Below are 22,187 nucleotides of genomic sequence, written 5' to 3'. Positions count from 1 at the left end.
AGTAACGTTACAAAGGCCTAGTAACATGAAACACACTCATCAGTTCCAATTCGCATGACAATGCTTTTCTCTACTAACAATGTTGAATGTTATAGATATGAGGTGGAAATAAATTTTCTACTCAGATTGACACAATATGAACATTTTTGATACAAGAATCGTTATACAAAATTTGAAAAATTTCAAACATCAATTGCATAGATATAATCTATTCTAAATAAATTACATAGTTGTTTTAACCATTGTTGCTTCAAATAAGTTTTCTATTCCATTTATAAAATATATTTCTTGAAATATTCACTAAACACTGTGTTGATCAGATATATAACATGTATTAGGCCTATCACTAAAATTTACGTACCACTATCTTGCAATCGGAATAAGCAAGTAATATTTGATATCCAACAAGTTATGCTCTTCTTACTTATTTACTTAGGCCTACTATTACTTACTTTTCTGTTTATAATCGCAAATCATTAACATGAAATGATAACAATATATTCGATAAATTATATTTATTTTGGAATTTTGTACACCTGTTTGTGAATGATAAATATCGTTTTCCTCCACCTACTGTCTAAAGTACTTACTTTACTCCCTGAAACATAATACTAAAGTGTCACTTTTTCGCTCTCGGTAGTAAAAAACAGAAAAACTCCCCAGGGAGTAAAAGTGACTCCATTTAAATAACATGGGAAGCATCTATATTTTTAAAAACTTACATGGTAATAGGTTAGAAGGTCTAAGCTCAGATGAGAAAGCGTAATAGAGGTGTCTGTCATTGTGTCAACTGAATTCAATACCACAACCAGAAATTTGATCAACTCATGAAATATATGTTTGTATGATATTATATTCTTAATATTAGTAGACGATAAAAATTTATACAATTTTTTAAATATTTTATTCTGTTCAAAATACCAGCCAACAAATATTTTTGATCTGCATTCAGCAATTCAAATCTGAACCGCGTGATCTGGAGTCAGCCATTTTTGGTAGCCTGCCCAGCTGATATAATTGTTACAACTTTGGCCGATAGATAGTGCAATCGGCAGTGCCAATCAGATGACCGGTTTTTAGGTTTTAGATTTTAGGTTATGTTGTTAGGAAACATTGTCACCAATACGTAAGTTATTAGAATGATTTAATTTGCAGTTTCTATAATGCAAATATGTAGATGATCTATGTAGATGGAGGAAAAATGTTGTGTACATCACGAGCGAAAAATACTTTTTCTCCCTCAGGAAAATTGTTGCCCTCGGCTTTGCCTCGGGCTTCAAACTTTTTCCCACAGGGAGAAAAAGTCGTACTTTTCACTCTAGATATACAAATAACTATAATATCGTTTTTGTCAGAGAGTAAATACTGACGTTTCAGTTTATCCTTTATATTCCAGATATTATTTAGTTTGTTGAGAATTTCTTAACGATAGGGTTGTAAGATATGTACAGTATAACAGTATAGAAATTATAATATCAATGTGTAAAATTGATTGGATTCATCATAACTTACTACAATTTCTAATAATATAATTGGAATTATATGATTAGACTTCTCTGTACAATGAATTTTTTATTCGTTACAACATCTCTTTTATTCAAGTGGGTATACTTACTGCAGCTACTTTAATGGGGCTGTTGGTTGAATTCGCAAGGAGTGAAGATTGAAGAATGTGGAGAAATCGAGGAAAGTTAGCAGGCTGTACAGTCTCCCATAAATGATGTAGTACTCTACTATACAACCTACTACCTCAACTCGAAATCTCCTTCAAATTAGTCCTCATCACAGATGTCTTCTAGTTGCTGATATTGTTGCTGAGGTAGACGAATAGGCCAAACTTACAATTACAACGTTCAACTTTATAGGAACAAATTTTCTATCTTTCAAGGAACAGGAAAAACTCTTCGAGCTTCATAGATTCAGAAAACTTACAGCATCTATGTTCAAATCTTAATATGACGTAAGAAATTATTCGAATTTAAATCGCATAATCTTTGTGCACGACAATGCTGATTGTCAGAGAGAAAAATTATACGAGAAGTTGACATAATATTTCTTAGTTGATTGAGAGAAATTTGAATTTCAACAACATATTACAGTATTTCGATTTGCGACTTAATCAATTCATCAAAACAGATAGTTGAATATTATCAATAATAAAAGCATGTTAGCATAAACGCATAAGTTTTCCATGAACCACTCTGAATAGTAAAGTTAAAATACAATTTGAAAAAATATTAAAATTAAGAGAAAGAATTTTTAGACTATACTGTTATAACAAAATATAACTTTAGCTACTTTAGTTAGTTAATTAGATTTTAAGAATTATTCCTCAAGCTACTCAAAATAACTGAATTGAAGTGAATTGAAAACAAAATCTTTTTTCAGGATTTAGAATACACTTTTATAAATCAAATTAAACATAAGATTAAAAGTAAGTTCAACTAAGTAACGGAGTGAATTTTGTGGAATAGCGACAATTGTTATGATTTATAAGTTATGATAAGTTTTCATGTCGGAGATGAAAATGATTTTGGATTGAATAAGGTAGGTACTATATAAAGTTAAGCAGAGAATAAATTAAAGAAAAATTATGAGAGAGTGGTGAGATGTGAAGTTGGAGAATTATGCGGAAAGAGAATTTACTATTTTTTTCAGTCTTTGAAGAAAAATCAATAATTTATTTTTTCATTTACATGTTCCCTATCATGTCCTCTTTCCTAAGTTCATCTGAATTCTAATAAGTGAACCCGCAGGGCTGAGGAATTCACTATCATCTAATTTCAGGATTTTCATGACTTAATTGACCGAGCGAAGTGAGGTCTAAGATTCAAGTCGACGGTTTGGCATTACTCTTAATGTTTAAATGTTTGAATGTTTAGATGTTTATATGTTGCGCATTTACGGCGAAACGCGATAATAGATTTTCATTGAATTTGACAGGTATGTTCCTTTTTTAATTGCGCGTCGACGTATATACAAGATTTTTGGAAATTTTGCATTTCAAGGATAATATAAAAAGAAAAAGGAGCCTCCTTCATATTCCAATATTAGAGTAAAAATCAGACTATAGAATTATTCATCATAAATCAGCTGACAAGTGATTACACAGATATGTGGAGAAGCCAGTCTATTGCTGTATTTCCATAAGGTCTATAGCTTCAATCAGGTACTTGTGGATGAGAATACTGCGTGAGGTCTACTGTTCACAGAACTACTAGTTAAAGCTTAGTCAATCTAGGAGAAGATAGTTACAAACTTACAACTTTCAACATAGGAGAAGATCAAAGATCCACAATTGTTTTGAATACATGTAACTGATAGTTTCGATCATGTGTTCTGTTTATATGGATATCGATATGGTGTCAATCTTTAATAATATTACATTATAAAAGTCCATAACATAAATTATAATAGAATGTCCATAAAAGGAAACATACTTTAAGGTGTGTTTTCGATTATGCGACACTACCCGAAACGGTAAAGAAAGAATATTATTTTCTGGTTCTAATGGTAGTGTTTACTCTTTTGCAGGTTGTGAATTTTGATCAGGATCGATTGTACTGATATTCTCTTTCGGTCGTTGTGTCGTGTCGCACGAGATATTAAATCAAAAGTTGAAATTGATAAAATTAGCGTCACTCTATCTTAAATTGTAACTTGATGAACGTATGTAATAGAAACTATGGCATGATAGATTCCGATAAATCGTATGTAGGCTATTATATCTTGTTTTGCCTAATTAAAAAAAAATATGAGGTGTGTCAGTGTGTCCTCTGGTTGGCAATGGTCTTCACACTACAGAAGAAAAATGAGAGATGGTTGGGAATGGAGCATGCTTGCATACATGTAACGATGAAAGGAGGTTTGAAGTGGTGTGAAAAGATGAATGTAGCCAACTGATGAGAAATTAGGAAGAAGAAATACACATGCTTCACATGATAATCATTATAGAACGGGAATAAAAAACATAATATCAAATACAGAATAGTAAGGGACTACTTCTACAGAGTTCACAAATAATATTTTTCAAGAATTCAGGAATCTGAAAACGAGTGTTTTAAACAGACGACAAACGAACAGGAGTGGTACGAAACTGATGTCTCTAATTTGAAGGGCTGTGATGTGATGATTGCAGTGTAGGATCATCAGTGCAGACCCTTAGAAACGGCCTTGTGCAATAGAATAAATCACAAGTTCGGATCTACGGGTTCGGACATCTGACCACGTAACTTCTAGAAGATGAAAGGAGTTTTCTGTTACTCTCTCTCTTTTTGACAAAATTATCTCCTTTTATAATACACATTTAAAACTTTATCGAAAACCTTGACGGTACAAAAATCTTGTTATCTTGTTATGTTACAAATCTTGTTACTATAGTGAAGTCCACGTTATAATGGCAGTGGAGAAAGATATGAGAAAAACGTTGCCGAACCTCTCTCTTGCCTTCTATAGACGATAGCAGATACAGGTTTATTGATGTAATATTACTGTCCATTCTCGTTTAAAATAGTCAATTATTTTATCAAGCAAGAAATTATATCTTTTAATAATTTCATAAGAATTTACATACTTAAGATGACATATTTTGTAAATTATTTATTAATTCTACATTGTTAAAAGACGATCTGGCAGCAGAGCAAAGCGAGAAAGAGATAGCGCTATCCGCTTTGTTGAATGGAAGACAAGGATAGCAATACCATTAGGTACTAATCAAACACTGGCATTATAACGTGGACCTCACTATAGCTGTTTTTCACTAGATTGGAAAGCACAGTCAATCGAACTCTTTTTACAAGCTACGTCTGCATAACAAGTAAATAACTCCAAAGCTTACAAACAAATTTCTCAATAGACACTGATAGATTTCTCAATAGAACAAAATTCAGCAATAACTTATTATAATAACAGAAAATGTCATCTTATTATCTCTATTCAAATGAAATAGTCTAGAATGCTGATATTCCTATTTATAATAAATTCACAATTTATAATTCTAATGAATCATTAATATTATTGTATGATATACATTTTTCAGTGCAGTCATTCAAAGTTTCATCATTTTTTGATAGTAGGCATTCAAAATCATTGCAGTAGCATTTAATAAGATTTCTACTTTATTGAAATTGATAAGTCAACAATGATTAAGTAGATATATCTTTTGAAGTAGAGTGACAATTGAGTAATTCATTTCAATTCATTATTATACTGTATTAAATTTATTATAGAAAATATGTATAAAAAATAAATAGTTTTGGTAATATTCATACTTACTCTGAACGACCATCATGAGTGAGAATAGATTATAAATAAAGAATTTTCTTCGCAATAGTGAAATAGGAGAAAAGTTCCATTTTGATAGAGTGTTTATTTAATCTTCTCAAACCATGAAATACAGTGAGGTATGCTCTTCAATTGGGATTGAGATTAGAGTATGCAAATCTTACTGGTAAAGTTCACCATTCGTACTCTATGTGACTCATATCTTCGTGTAGCAGAAAGATGATAAAAGGTAGAATTTTACCAAAGTGTGGGCTCGATATAAACAGGGAGAATATGCGTTGGAGTGGATTCACTCTAATAATGAATGTAAGAGGATAAATTATATTGTTCTATAGTATACAAACTTTCAAGATCATCATCTACTTGAGCATTGCAAACTCACAGTGCGCAATCAGGTTGACGAGATCTCATCTCTAATCTGAGCCGCTAGATAGCGTTGGAGTCATAATTTTCTTTCATGGAGACAGCACAATTTCATCTAGGCCTATAATTATTTTGTTGGTCTGTCAGGAGGGAAATTCACGCTGACTGTAGAAGAGTTTCCGATAATTACAAACAGAATAGTGATTGGAAATCTTTGATCTCTATGAATTAATTACTTTTGATAATTATCATTGATTGGTACAAAAGTTACTTTAATTAAAGTTACTATTTTAGTTCTCCTCTATTTTAGTTCTTTCTCCTCTAACAGCACACTTGCACGAACCAAAATTGTTTGTTATTGAGTTCATCAAATTTATGCAACTCTTCAATTCAGTTTTTAATTTATACTGTTCATGATTTTTTTGCTGGCCGAACTCGATACGTACATTGGCATTTTTATTTACACCTGAAATACGTTTTGAAAGAGGAGCAATCGGAGTTTCCATAGATCAACTCATTTGCACTCGAGAATTGAAATGAAAATTCTTATCAACATCATAATTCAGCCTATAATTAGCAAATAGCGCGAATGTAATGAGAGCATTTATGTTGATACAAAACAATAAAGTGAAGAAACTTTGGTAGATGGCACGGCACGCCTTTTGAACAGAAAAGTTGTGTGATATACTATTTTAAATAAGGTATTTGAAACTTAGTCCAATATTACGACACCGAAAGACAACGACCTGGGCCCACTTTCAATTATCACAGTACCTATTAATATGAGTGAAGGATACCACTGAGACAATGTTTCTATTCTGGCAGGCTAGATTTGCTCCTCGAAAAAATTTACACAGCCTCAGTTATGACAGATGATTTCATATTATTGCATGCACTTTGGGTTGAATTTAAAACAAAAAATATTCATCTTTGTATCCTATCTGAAGCCCATTGGAAGCCTCTTTATTAAAATAGAGTGGAATTCACTGACCTATGTTCAATGTGTTAGCCGATAGAAGAAATATGGAATTGGTCTCTTTTGAGTTCACTATCCTCACGCAATCTCCACTTAGTTGGTCGTTGTAAATCTGAAAGAAAATTCATTATAAGATAATAATGTTATTATAAGATAATGTGAAAAATAAGACGAAAAATGATTACTTACAGACTATATTTTCAACTATAGTGAGATTCACGTTATAAATTTAGTGGAAAGCATAGTTGCCATTTCTCTTTTCCACCGCCTTCTATTGTGGATTGCAGTGAATCTGATCTTATATTGATTGTTGATTCTTGTTAATAATTATGTTATATTAACTGTTGCTCCTTTTTAATAATGATAAATTCCACCTCAAATATATATTTCATTCGCTAAGAAAATATATTTTTTTATGATTTAAAAGAAAATTTTCATGATTGAGATGATATATTTTGGTAGTTCATCATATTTCTACGTAGTCCACAAACATCTTCGCAACGGTGCAGACTTCGAAAAGGATAGACCTATTCGATTTTCCTGATGACAGAAAAACCAATGAAAAAAGCTTTCATGTATTCAGATACATACTTAATTCTCAATATTTTTTATCACATTCAACAGTTTCTCATCAATTGAAGTCCAGGCTAAATATATATATATATATATATATATATATATATATATATATATATATATATATATATATATATATATAGTATTATATATATATATATATATATATATTTGAAAGTTCTGAATTGAAAACTTGTCATACCGTAATCATATTTCATTGTGTATAAAACGTGAAAATCAAATTCCTCTATGAGTTCATGAAACTCTCACATTATATTCAAGAAATCAAGATTTTGAGAATTAAAAATCTTTAGCTATTTTCTAAATAATCTTTGAGTTTAGAATCTTACAGAATCTACAAGATTTTTTTCTACAGAATCATAGGACTTTAGCCAGTAAAAATATCAGGTTTATCGTGTATTTTCATAACAATTATTTCTCAAGTCTTTTTGATTACGGGTTAGTAACTTCTCTCAATAATTTAATAGTTATAATTGAAAAACAAACACATTTATGATCATGAAATGATATATCAATACATCACACTTCCTCATGCCATCTTCCTCAAATGAGATTCTAAATGGAAAATTGGTTTGATTCGTGACTTTGCAAGAAATTCGTGTGATTGCAAACTGTCTTATTGATTCAGGAATCTTCCCATCAACACTAGTTTATGCCGAAAACAATAAAATGAAACTATGAACGAATTTTTTGGTGAATTTCTAATATATTATTAATATTGCATTATAACAATAGGCGACATTGCTCATGGAATCCACAATGGCCAATGATATGCCATAAAACGTAATTGATTTTAGTGTCCAAAGACATTTTTATGTATCTGATCAACGAATTTGTTGCAGAAAGAATTATGATTATGGCATTTTGTTTAATGATATCGACATCAGGTCTTCAACTACATATGCTTATGAATATAGAATAATTGTTTATGAATAATGCTTTGAAATATTTAGAAACGTTTATATACAAGACCTTCTAAACTCGCGAGAGGTATGACATCATGCTAGTGAGTCACTCAGTATATTTCCGATGAATCAGTCAGTGCCATCCATAGTTCCACCGCCACTCTCGACACAGCTCTAAATGTTGCAGAATTTCTGAAAATCATAATATAATCGCTTATTAGTAATGGAAATGGATTTATAATATCCCAAAAGGCTAAACAATAGTACCAAAAAGTTGACAGCAGTTGAATCATAAAACATATATGAATAATAATTAGCCTAATTTGTTATAAATCCAAAATTATACAAGAATCTTCGAGAAATGGAATGGAGAATTATCATCATATTATTTAATGGTATTTCAATAGTAAACGAATTCATAGAATACAATATTTATTGGAGAGTTAACAATTTTGCTGGTGAAGTGGGCACATTGATAAGTGAGACACAGCAATTCTATTCGATGTTTGCAATTCATTCATTAGTTTCTCTTGAATCCCGGTCGTGTGTTGGAGAGGATATAATTTCATATCCTTTTCAGAGAATCAACAATTATTTGTTGAATCACCGCCAATTTGAGAAGTTACATCACAATATTATATCGTAGTGCAAATAGCATTGAATCTTCATTTTCATTAATTAATTTTTCATGCTTTGTAAAATTCGTTGAATAATTAGTAATTCTGTCATTTAATGTAAATTAGTGTATAACAGTATAATATTGCAACATACATAAATAATGAACTAAAATCTCAAACTCTAATCAATTGATCATCTCAATATTCTACCCTATGATTATCCAGATCCTATTTTGATATTTTATATTATGGGGAGGAAGGACATCTCTCCTCCATACTGGCTCACAAAGGGTGCAAGGATGTAATCCAGATGGCGTACACCATGAGTAGACTGGAGCAAGTGTCTCTCTCAGAGGATGCCAGACTTACTCTTGGGGAACATTATGCAGTTTATTGAGTATGCACCAAGTCTGGAGAGTATGCTTATGGACATAATGCAGAGTAAGTATCTAAGTAGAGTCTAGTTTAGTGGTTTTGCCGATGTCAAACGCCCCCTACATGGCTGGGCTCTCAACTTAGAAATAAACAGTCCCACACATGGTGGCTTAGGGCCATATGCACAAACCACATCTAGAGTAAACGTGTTTAAACTTGAACGCCGTTTAAACCACAATCGGTATGCTGATCAGAAACGAATTGAACATTTAGCTTGAACGACTCTATTGAAGCAAAACTATGAGTAGGCTGATCTGATTTCTCATTTATCCAATCAGAATACAGAAACAAAGCGTAGACATTAATAATTTTGGCTTTGAACATATGATAATTTGGTGAGTATCTATTAAGTTCAGAGACATATGTGAGGAAAGAATGTTCACAATAATAAACTATTTTCCAAGCTCTTGAAAAAATTCTTTTTCGCCACACTTGGATGTAATGAGCTGGTTTACGTGCGTCATATGGAGGCCGAAAGTGATTGTTTTCCGACCAGGCCGGTAAAACTTTACGGCCCTAGGGCTGTAAAATGACCTTGAATAACAGCTGATCGTGTCCGATCTCACAAAAATCATAGAGAGATAATCTCATAATGACTGTAATAATCTATATAATTATGTATCGTGAATCGCGGTATTATGTCTATAACAATATATTTTATAAATTACTGTTCCATAATTTAATATTTATTATTGTGTTTTTGATATCAAACAATAGAATACGATGATATATCTCCATAGCCTCAACAATATAATGTTGGCTACATTGTCCATTGTCAGAAAGGTACGTATCGCAAGTATTTAAAAGTGAAGAATCGAATTTGAATTCAAAGTACAATAATTGTATCAATATTTAAAAGTGAGGTAGAGTAATAATTGTTTCTTTTTTATTATCGAATTCCACTTCTTAATGCAATACAATCAACAATAATAATAAGCAAATACAGCACAGATCTGAAGTTTAAGGTAAGCCTACTGGTGAAACTCAGCATTGACTGAAAAATTCCTAGTAATTGTTCCGTAATTCATTATTAAAACTTTTAGATAATTTTTCTTCAATATTAAACCATATAGAGAAAACATTAGGCCCACTCAAGATTGAATCTTCGAATGTTTTCTCTATGATTTAACTATTTTCAGAGCAATATTTTGTTTTGAAAATGCCAGCAAACCGGCTACAAATTTGCGCTATACTCTATCATTATAGTAGCCTACATAGCCTACGTTATCTGACTTAATTCAGAGTGAAAATTTTATTGTGAGACAGATAATAATATTAATTTTAATAATATAAGTCATGAGCCAAAGTCTGTTGTACGGTACGCTTTTTAGTAGTGAAGTAAACTTTATTATGAGTCTAGTATTACAGTATTACGTGTATGCTAAGGGTTATCAGTCAGGCACCAACGTTCAACAGCACGGAATGGCCGAGAGCGTTAAGGCGTCAGTCAGAACTCAAAGCTTAGTGAATAACAAACATGATCTAGGTTCGAATCTCGGTCAATGACTTTTTTTTTTGTCGATGAATTTCGACTTTTATTACCTTTTTTTTATATTAGTTACCATAATTTAAATTTCAATCAATTTTTTAGATATATTTTGAGACAAAACTGTGAAATATGCAATTATATTAATTTTTTCATCACATTATTTCAAAATAGTAATGAAAATTCTATTCATCCATCTATCCATGATATTGCACCGGGCGCAAAGCTCGCGCCTAATATTAATAGTATAAAAATATGGTCATTATTGTAAATTATTAATTAGTAATATTGAAATTAATTGACAGTAAAAGTTGTCATAACCAAGACTCAAACTATCAAAATAGGCTGTTTGAATTTTATTTATTTTTTTATTTCTTATATATTGGGAAGTTTTTTTTGGGTGTGGCGAAAAATAGCGTTCGCACCATGGGCAAAAATGTATTTCCGGCTCTCAATCTTTTCTAGATTTTCAATCTTAAAAACCGATTTCGAGCCGGAAATATCTCATTTTCGGCCCTAGGTGCGAAATATACTATTGTGAGATTTATTTCGATTTGTCAGCACTGACTGGAAGGAAATAATTGAATCGCTAATTGCAGAAAGGGAACATGTCCAACTTTTTCAAAAATTGTTTTTTTTCAAAAAATCAACTATTTAATGTAAGATACATCATTTACTGTAGGACGGTTACATGTCCAACTGAAAGCATTGTAATGACGACGTTTTGAATATATCGTTTACTACAGGTTTAGATTCAGGTTTGAATAAGTTTTTGTCTCTCCTGTAAAATTATGAAAACTGGACATGTTCCCTTTCTGCAATTAGCAATTCAATTATTGTTCTCATTAAGGCTGTGCAAAGGCTTAAAAAACTTTCTACTGGTGAAATTTTTTAGAGTTTTCTGATTCGTATACAATCAAGCTATCAAAATGAGAAAAGTTTCTCAGGAAACAAATTTTTCTCCGATCATTACTTTTGAGACATGAGCGCTTAAAGTTTGAATTTTGGGACAGGTCATTTCGAATTCGGTGAGGAATAACTTCATGAAATCTTGAGGATAGATTCTACATTCTATAGATTCTAGATCCTCCATTGTATTGTTGATGAATAAAACAACAATTTTCTGAGAATATCAATTTTTGAGAAGGTTAAGGGTTAAATTTTGGTCATTTTTGGTACATTGAATAACTTTCTCAAAAAAGAAATAATATTTTTTAACCTTTCCACAGCCTTAATGAGAAATGCTGACAGTTTTAATATTGGATCTTACCACATTTATGAAGTTTTTTAATTTTCTCAAATACATTGTTTATTATTTTTGAATAATAGTAATAATATTATTTCTTAAATACATTGAAGAATAAACTGCCTTGATTAATTTTGTCAAATGTCTACTATTATCTTGAAAATAAACGCAAAGTATGAAAAATTCACTATGTTGTGGATCATTATTCCAAATTAATTTAAATAATTTTTATCAGCGACATTCTTTAGTCATATGAGTTGGGTTATGCTCACTGCTCATCCCGTTTTCACAACCATATTTCTGGTTTAAACACCCAAATTTGGGCGTTTACTTTTGAGCCTGTTATACAGCATCTACTGGCTTCAGATGGAATCAGCATACGGATCTATGGTTTAAACTCGACTTTAAACAACTGATGAGCTAGACGGAGTTTGAACCTAGCATGTGCATACGGCCCTTAAATTGCTAGAATCATCTATGCGTTAATGCATTTGGCCGTTCTCTATGGTGGGGGGGGGTAAATATTCTATTTTGAATTATCATTAATGATTTATTGATTTGCTATTCACATTCAACGATCTTGATAGATGAATTAATTAATTAAGCTATTTTTCTAATGGTTATTATTCAAGTGATTATTCTCATCTTTTGAGTAGCTTACCATTCCTTTTTCCATGCGGCTTAAGCACAAGAGTACAAAGATTCTCGTGTTCTGATTCATCCAATAGAATCTTATATTTTATACATACTATCTCGACAATATTTTGCAATGCATGATCTCAAATTTCCAATACAGTACATTTGGATTTTGGAATTCATAATTATTTGAATTGAGTTGAGCAATTCCAAATTGAGAAGAACAAGTAGATATTTGGTTACATTATGCAGTTTATTGAGTATGCACCTAGTCTAGAGAGTATGTTTGTGCACATATGCAAAGTAAGAGTCTAGAGTCTAGTTTAGTGGTTTTGCCGCATTTAATCATTACATTATCAGAATAAAGGTATTTTCACAATAACTATCGTATACAATATATTTGACAAATGAAAATAGAACATTTAATTTGACAATTGAAATAAGAGTACATTTCCGGAAACTGAAAAATGATAATGTGATAAATACTATCAATTTCCATATTCAACAAGCACAATAATAATAAGCTGATACTGATAGTCAGAGTATCCGATTAGATTAGCTAGAATATCAATAAATTAAATTGTATCTTGAAAAAACTCCAATTATATATGGAGATGTTGGAATGTTTCAAAACCGTGATTGTATTCGAATATAGTATTCAACAATATAGATAACAATAATAATTATTGAAAATGATAAACTATTATCATTGTTTCTCAGTTCGATAGGAAATGTTGAGAAATTCAATGAGATCCTTAGAAGACTCAAGAACTCAAGAACCCTCATTTTCCTCAAAACAGATATAGGCCTACTCATTAAATTCTTCCCAATTAATCAACTTTTTCAAGAATGGAAAATACTCAAATCATATTTATTTTCAAATTATGATAAACTCAAGAGTTCAAATGATGTATCAAGAAAACATTGTACATTTACAAGTATTATACTAGCTCTCTCAATCCAGAGCGACGTATACTAGCTAAGTGAACCGAACAGAAACTCAAGGTAATAATTGTCAGATTATGCAATTCTTCTTCACTCGATCTGAACATTTTCCATCAAATCCTGATCAATTGCAGCCCTTGATAATCAATTGATTGAGAGAAGAAAATCCTTCGTAAATTCACCGTGAATGGAAGATCTTTTCACGCTCCATTAATGTTAGTGACAAATGAACAGCAAGAAAGAGAATGGATAAACTAGAATGAACAGGAATAATAGTTTGAATAAATTATGAACGAGAAGCTGAACACATTGAGTTGAATTTACTTCAATATCCCGTTATCATTTTATATTGATTAGTTTTTAGGTTTTGAATTAGTTTGATTCTAAAACACCTCTTCATAATGCTGAGAATTACTGAATTTATTATATACGTGAATTACATGAAATCAGTACATTCGTGTTCGAGAAATATGGTACGGTTTGTACCATATGGCTCGGAAAGTGATGGTTGACCAATCATTTTTCTATATTTGAACAGATCAAAGGCACCTGGGAAATATTGCGTGCTGTGAACTCAATCTAGGGCCAAAGTGAAAGTAATTCCGGTTATTCTTGGTTTGACTACTGTAGTCGCACAAGTAATACCACATTCTTGACGAGAGTAAAACATTGATGTACTGTACAACGATTAAAGATCTAGCTACTGGAACCCAGCCAGCTATTTGGGCCAATGTACATTGTCGTTCTCCTAGAAAACTCACTGAGAATAAATAACATCTTATTATTGTACATCCGTTGCAGTAATGCAAAATAAGCTATATTTCCACACGTTAAGTGGTTTATTTGCAACTGTAAAAATCGGAAAAATGTATTTTTGCTATCAAGTAAATTGGGAAAGTTTGGCCAACTCCACCACAATGAATCTGAAATAAGTGAATCTATGCGGTTGCCTATTAGACATTGCGACCCGACAAGCAATGTGAGTGCACATTTTCATTATTGATTCCAGCTTCCACTATTATTCTCAAAAATTCTCAATCACTAAACATGAAACTTATAGCTTCCGAGATAACTTCAACCATTCTGATTCCATCGAAATAAGTCATATAGTGATATAGTAAATGTAGCTCGAAGAATGCACACATTTCCATAGGAATGGGATATTATTGAATGTTCAATTAATGGAATTAATCTCCATTCATCAAAGCTCAATGAATATAAGGGACATCATGTTTTTGAAATGAAAAACTAGAATTTAAATATATTATTTTCCGAAGGATAATTTGCCAATAAGCTCACAGCTTGTGCGTGAGCAAAAGTGGTGATTAGATTGGGGATGACATTAGTGATGTCAGATGAATGGACCTACATAAAGGTAGGTTCCGAATCACAGAAAAGATTCTCAAACTCATGAATGATGTATAGCAGAATCAGTTCTCCTAATGGTCACACGTCCAACTGCAGAAGCATGAGCAATTTCCCAGATAATATGAGTATCAATAATTTATAACCTGCGGTACCATGAAGTCAACATTTATAATAGAAATAATGTCTTGGCTGACATGAACAATATATTCTAGAATAGGTGGAGGGTTGCATAGGTGATAAGGTAGAATGATGGAAACAATAATTGATCATTTATAGAAGAGTGCTTCCATTGCGACACTAGTAAAATAATAACGGATAATTATTTGCTGAGAACGGATAATTATTGGAGCCTCGTGGTGGAGAGTGAACACACAAACATCATATTTGTGTGTTAAACAACACACAAACATAATGTTTTTAATGTAAACATACAATGAATGTTGCTGAGATGAAGACTTGAGATGTTCAAGCGAGAGTTCTTCTTACGGGGATGTTAGCATTTGAAATCATATTGCACCGTTTGTAGGGAGAAGATTGCACGACACTAATAATTTCTCCCCTCAAAATTATAAATGAGCAAACAAAAATTGGAAAATTATATCCTGATCGTATTCATATTCTGTTATTTAATTATTCACAACTATAGGTGTATTATTGATAAGAGTGCAAAGACAATGACCGTTTTCACACAGACCGACTTTGCGACGACACTCACGACACTGGGGCGAAATCGGGACGATATCGTGTCGGCAAGAGATCGGTGTGCTTGTGTAAACGGCTATTGGCATAGAATAGTTGCAGAAAAAATAGGTTAACAGAAGAAATGTTCTACAACATAGGACGATTAGAAAAAGAATACTCAAGAAAATAATAAATATCAAGTGTAGTCCTTTTCCTATTAAATGGTTTACACAGAGACAAATTAATACTCAGCTCATACGTTCTCACGATTCTCAACCTCCTTGAACGAGATCCGAGTCACAAGCTCGTTTGCTCTAGTACAATTATTTTTCTTCACTTAATATAGAAATAAAAACTCCTGCTGAAATTTGAAGCATCATCATTCAAAGAAAGGTTCATTCAACAACATTCACAAGAAGATGCTGTCTCAAAATCCCTTGAATCGAGTCGATAAGAGCTGCTTGGTAGTGAAAAATTTATTCTGACAGTAGCAAACAAGGCAGCAAACTCATTATGAATGAACTGGAATATGTTCATGGAATGAGAAATCACCACACCATCAAACATTCTCCTCCACACACATACAGTTCTACAAAGTGCATGCCCATTCATATGCACATAAAAATCTAAACGATCAATTACACATGCCCAAAGTACATGCAAAGTACACGTACTTCAAATATGAACTTCATGCTGTCGGATGCAGAAGATGTACTTTGAACAAAATTCAATACTGAGTTGAGGGCTAGACTGGTGGAGAGTAGACCGTTCACAATGCTTCATTATAACTCTCGACCAAGAAATCCATTAGAAAAGTGCTTACTCAATATTCGTCCAGAAATGCGTTCACTGATTGAGTATTATTTAGTGAAATGCGCATGTGAGTTATAAATTTTCACCTAAAAGTAGAATAAGAACTGGTTGTTTTTTGAGAGTGAGACAGACCTTCCGACAGAGAAAAAGGAATCAGCAAAGACGTCGGTATTGAATTGATTGAGGAAAAAACGAATGTTTGGAGTAGAAGCTTCATGAAAAAGGGAGAAGAAAGATATGAGATGGAAAGAATAAACGCAGATAATGAAGAGAGAAGAGAGGTTTAGAGACTAAGGAGGTCTGGAAGAGACAGATGGGGAAGAGAGGGGAGTAGCACACACACGGAAACGGAGCTCGGCTGTTGCCCTCTCAACTTTTGCCAGACGAAGAAAAAATTCAAAAAAATGAACAAATCGCTGTAAAACAACTGCCATACTAGGGACTGGCAAATTTGTTGGTTCCCCTCGCCCAACACAATGTTTGGAGCCTGATCGTGCACTGCGGAGCAGAGCAGACAAGGACACTACACGTCCAGACTTGTGAGAGGGGGCAAACAGCCAAGTCATTTGCTTCAAAAGACGTCTCCATGCTCCATGCTCAATTCTGATGTGAATTCAAATTACTCCCAGAATCAATTGATGAACACCAGCTGAGATCAGGAGAAGACACGATTGAGGGTTATTAGTAAGTGCTACCATCAATTGATATTGTGGCAAATTTGTGATGTCCCCAAAAAGGAAAGAAATACTATGACAAAAATGTTATTTTCTCAATGTTGAAAAACCAGATGCAAATCGTTCAAATTTATCATTCATCGTCAACTTATAAGCAAATCGAAATTAAAATATTGTTCAAATAGACAAGAAATGGAATAGTTTGCATGTTTTCTTTGTAGAGTTTTATGGCTAGGATTATAAATACCGCTTGTAACAAGAAGGCTGGAGGATTATAATGATTGGTTTGGTAAAATGATGACAACATAAAGAAACTTTTAGAAGAGGATGGATTAATAGTTCAAATTCACTCTATCATAAGTTGGGATCTCTTGAGTTTCATCTCAAGAAACCTTCCCAGTCCGAGTTCATGCAAATTCCATCAAAACATTAATTTCACGAAAACAATGGTTTACTTTCTAATCAATAATATTTTATCAAGTTTTGAGTTTTATAGTATTCTCAGTTTAATAAAAGTATTGGATTCAATAGTCTTGAGTTTTCCATACAATACAGATTTTGAAATAAAAAGTCAACTCTATGCTCAAACTTTTTCCTTCTTGGCAAATAATAGATGCGAATTATCTTTTTCATTAATAATAATAAAATAATTCGTTCGTAAGGTTCGTGATAAAGGTTGTTGCCGCATGAAGTTTTCATCCACATACACACAATCCTTCAAATTCACTCTCACCCCTCTCTCTTTCTGTGTAACAATTTTTCTGACTCTCTCATAATCTGTCTTTTAATCTCACTCTCTATTCTCTCTCATTATCATCCTCTTTCTTCCACCTCACTCACACGAAAACATGTACTCAAACTCCAATCCACAAACGATAAAATCAAGTAATTGAGGCCATGCCTAGTTAGGACTGATCCATTTCGTGCAGAGATATAAGGATAATCAGTTGCAACCAGAGATCATGAGGCTAATTGCCTAAAAATCAAATAATCAAAATATTTATTGATGGTTTCTATCTGCTTGAAGAATATGGGATAAGTTGGACTTATTGGATATTAATGAGAATTAATGTCTGGACGTGATTATGTATCATAAGTTGCTTCAAATAGTGGAACGATACTACCAAAATATCCTTGTGAAGTTGGTTTTATATTAAATCATCCATAAATGATCAAAAATGTGGTTTAGAGCAAGCATTTGAGTAATGAGTTGATTGCAATATTTTAGAATTCCCAATTATTATTATCACGGTCAAAGAAAACTTTGCTGTGACTATACACGGAAGTTGTGAGCAGCCTTGGCACGGTAAATATTTGAGTTCTCCAAATATCACGAGTAACTCGTAACTGACTGACCCATGGTATTGTAGTCCCCATCACCAAAATTGAAGCCTTAAATGTATATGCATTGATTTGTAATATTTATAGACTACCACAACAAAACAATGTATGCCCCTATTATCCTGAAATGTAATGCTTCAGTAAAACTGTGTAAATTGCTCTTGAAACAACAAAAGGTTGTTGTCTGCAACGACTAATATTTGGAACAACAATATATAGAAATTCAGAACACAAGAAGTCTACCCAAATACAAAATACCTACCTAAGATTGTTTCAACATTCTTCGAAACACTCGCATTTACCATTATTAGAAACAATACAAACGATTGAATGAGACGAAATGAGAATACACTTGATTAGGCAGAGTAGACTTAAAAGTCTTCTCCACGACTCTTAGTGAAGTGGGTAGAAAATGACTACCTTCAATTTAGAATAAAATGTTCCACTGAAGATGGTCCCTAGGTCATCATCTATGAATATACGTACATATATGTATGGTGGGAGTTTTGATATGGATTACACTAGCCTGTGTAGTATTCTCTGAAACACTATAAATGTAGACAGTGGACACTTGAAAGACCGGCCTCCTACATGATACACAATACAGTTGACGGCTCAGGAATAAGAACAGGATGTTTCTGCAATTTACACAATACTAGGGTAATTGATGCTGTTCTATTACTCTGGAGCAGTGTTTCACTAAAGTAAATTTTATTTTAGTACTGAGTATTATTCCAGCACTTATTTTCAATGAGAAAGAGCTCTATAGTGTACGAACTTGTTTTTGAGCAAGTCATCACTAGAAAAGATTTATGTGCCGAAATAACTGAAGCCGGAAGAAAATAGAAACTCAGTAGACCAAACCTATTCCACGGAGTTTCAATAGCTCGTAACTGAGAGACGGTGAATGAGAGAGAAAAGAAGAGAATAATAACGGAATTTTCGCACAGTTTGACAAAGCAAAGTCACGGGGTGTCGGAGAGTCCGGTGTGAGGGGGAGGTGGGGAGGGGTCAGGCCTTGAAAAGTCTAGCCACGCGAATTGGGACTCGCCGGGCTAGGTTGAACGTCCTGGTTTGGCCTGGCTCAAGGGGGATCAGCCCCCTCAGCCCTACTCAACACTCAACGATCGATGGTTGCCCACCTAACCAAACCAAAAGCCACTCTGCTTGCTTTCGATTAGCGAAACCAGCGCTGGTCAATTTTGCTAATCCAATTCACCACTCTGGCTTCGAAAAAGTTCATGAATACTTTGATGTCCATCACTGCTTCCATTTTTCAGGAATCTGTTGGTGATAACGAACACACAACTTATATTGAGCCGAAAGTTCTTGGAAAATAAAAAATGTCCATGGGAGACATATTCAAATAAATAACAATGATACACCGGGTTGTGAACTGAGAACTCACTCCACCCACACAGGTTGACAGATAGTTGAACTGGAGGAATATGAATAGTTTATAGTTTCAAGTTTTTGGAGTAGTTTAATTCACGAAGTAAGCCTCAACTGGTGTATAAACGTCCTTGAGAAGAGCTCGAAAAGATACAAAAATATGTCGGTTGTGGAACCAAATGTTACATTCTCTCTGTGTGGAACTGTAGTGTTCTACAGCATACTCTTCAAGGATCTTAAGCACAAACATAACTAGGCTACCTCTTATATTTCACAACAAATATCACGTTTCATCAGTAGTATGCATGGAGTTGATAGTCAATATGGGGTGGAAATTCGTAATTGGCAGTAGAACCAATTCCCAGTTTAATTAGTACTAATATTCACTAAATAGGCCTAAACTGGAAAAGTATTTGGAAATAAATATGATCTAATTGATATTACGCAGGAAAAAACTTGCATTTAACAGCAATATCTAGAGGGATTTGAAAAAATACTGAGAAAAGGTAATATTACATTATATTGGGTTTCATAACAAAGCCAAGGTTTCGTTGGTATGATGACTCGAATAATAATAATGGCATTAGAACATGATGTCTAACATACATAGACCGTACAATTAAGTCTCAACGAGGAAATGGATCATGTCAAGAGGCTGATGATCACGTTACTTCAGATGTTTCAGCTACTATTTAAAAATTACATTTTGCTTTCAATTTCACTGTATTTGATAGTCACTTTAAACAGTAGAAAAGATAGGACAGAACTACAGGGTTGACGATTCACTTTGACAACATTCTTCTATATTAGTCCTATTAAGGTTATGTATTGCCTTTAGTAAATCGTCTCATTGGATAAGAAAAGAAAACTGAGATGGAAATTACCTGACTCTTCGGAACAGCCTAACAGATCTTGAATAACGAAAAGTTTAATGTGAGTTTTATTGATTTGATAGTTCTTTAAGTTCACATACATTTTTACAATAGATCCAAATTGATGATACGTCCATGGTTTATTTTTTATTTCAAAATTCTAAGGGAATTTTTTTTATTTAAACTACGAATTTTATAAGTTGGCAATACTAGACATATTTTTCATTGAATATATTAAATCAACAATTGATTATATCAATTATTTTTTGAACAACACAATATTCGGCTCTACAGAATTTCATATTATATCTGTCCGAATGCCTCGTAGACTATGGAAAAATTCTGTAGTCCAATATTGTGCATAAATAGATAGATGGATATTCGATGAGGTCTTATAATTATTGTCACAAGGCTTTCACCTTTCACCAATAATTTGTAACAATAAGTTTTGATTAGTAGAATCTACATGATATTGTCATGATATTTCCCAATATCTTTGTAAAAGCATTAATTTGACTATTTTGATTTATCATAAAATACATATTCATACTTATTATAAATCACTATTCCAATGTGTGTGTTATAAGGGATAGCCTCCGTTTCATCTAATCATTCCAGTTTCAATAATATCAAGTTTGAATAGAAAGCTTCAATAGCTGGAATCCGATAATATGGAGCCTATATAATAGTTATTTTGGAAGATTAGCATTGGGACAAAAAGCAGAGTGGGTGATGGGTGACTGGAGCAAAGGGTGGCCTGTGTTGGGTTGTGGTTGGAGGGTGGAACGTGGATGGTAGAGGGTTGAAGGTAGAAGGTAGAGGGTTAGTGGGTGACGCTAGTAAGGCGCATAACCAGGAATATTGACTCAACAGTCTGGCCCTTACCCCGGCCCATGTTGCCACTTTGACAACGCTCCAGAGTGTACTTTCCTCAAAAGATACCCTACTGCAAATATGGGCCGAACGTTCAAGTTGCCCTATCGATCGCAAAAGTATTATTTGGTATTTGACTGAAATCCCAATCCAATAGAACTTGAACGATAAAAACAATACTGTAGATGATCAACCGAGTTTTACCAAAAATTATATCTATTGTTCATGTACCTCTATCAAGTTCAATTCAACTTGATCAAAAACGAAACAGACGCTCATTTCGAAATCTCCTGTTTACTAATTTTATATCAATAGATTTGTATAAGACAAGAGTAACGCGAAAATCTACAATACATCATATTTGATCATTAATGAAGATACAAAATAATTATGCTATTTGAGTGACTATTTTTCCACGAGCCTACCTGACTTGAACTAAACATCATTGAGATTTGAAAAAATATAAGATTGGAAATTATGAAAGAAGTGATAGGAAATTTAGTCAAATTTAATTAAATGAATAGCTTAAAAATAAGATGATGATTGAAAATTGAATTGTTTGTCAAGTTGTGTTTAAAAATGTGAGTCCCTTTTCTTACTATCTTTTTTATTGGGTGTTCCATAAGAAGAATTAATATTAGGAAGGAGAGGAGGTGGGAGCTAGGAAAGCAGGTGTGAGAAATA

At 32.8% G+C, this 22,187-nt stretch overlaps 1 protein-coding gene across 6 annotated transcripts in view; it reads right to left on the bottom strand.

Moving 5' to 3' along the window:
* Positions 1 to 22,187, bottom strand: part of LOC111047779 (protein ECT2) — a 263,745-nt gene that overhangs the window by 116,856 nt on the left and 124,702 nt on the right. For 4 of the 6 annotated variants that reach the window (XM_039441642.1, XM_039441644.1, XM_039441645.1 and 1 more), the window contains 2 exons: positions 8,192 to 8,316; positions 6,638 to 6,734 (listed from right to left, as the gene is read on the bottom strand). The exons of the other annotated variants lie outside the window; for them this stretch is intronic. The gene's annotated coding sequence lies outside the window, so the exon portion shown is untranslated. The remainder of the gene's footprint in view (positions 1 to 6,637; positions 6,735 to 8,191; positions 8,317 to 22,187) is intronic. 6 annotated transcript variants of the gene reach the window in all.

Source organism: Nilaparvata lugens, chromosome X, assembly GCF_014356525.2.
Source record: "Nilaparvata lugens isolate BPH chromosome X, ASM1435652v1, whole genome shotgun sequence".
NCBI lineage: Eukaryota > Metazoa > Arthropoda > Insecta > Hemiptera > Delphacidae > Nilaparvata > Nilaparvata lugens.
This window is presented reverse-complemented; position numbering and strand designations above follow the sequence as displayed.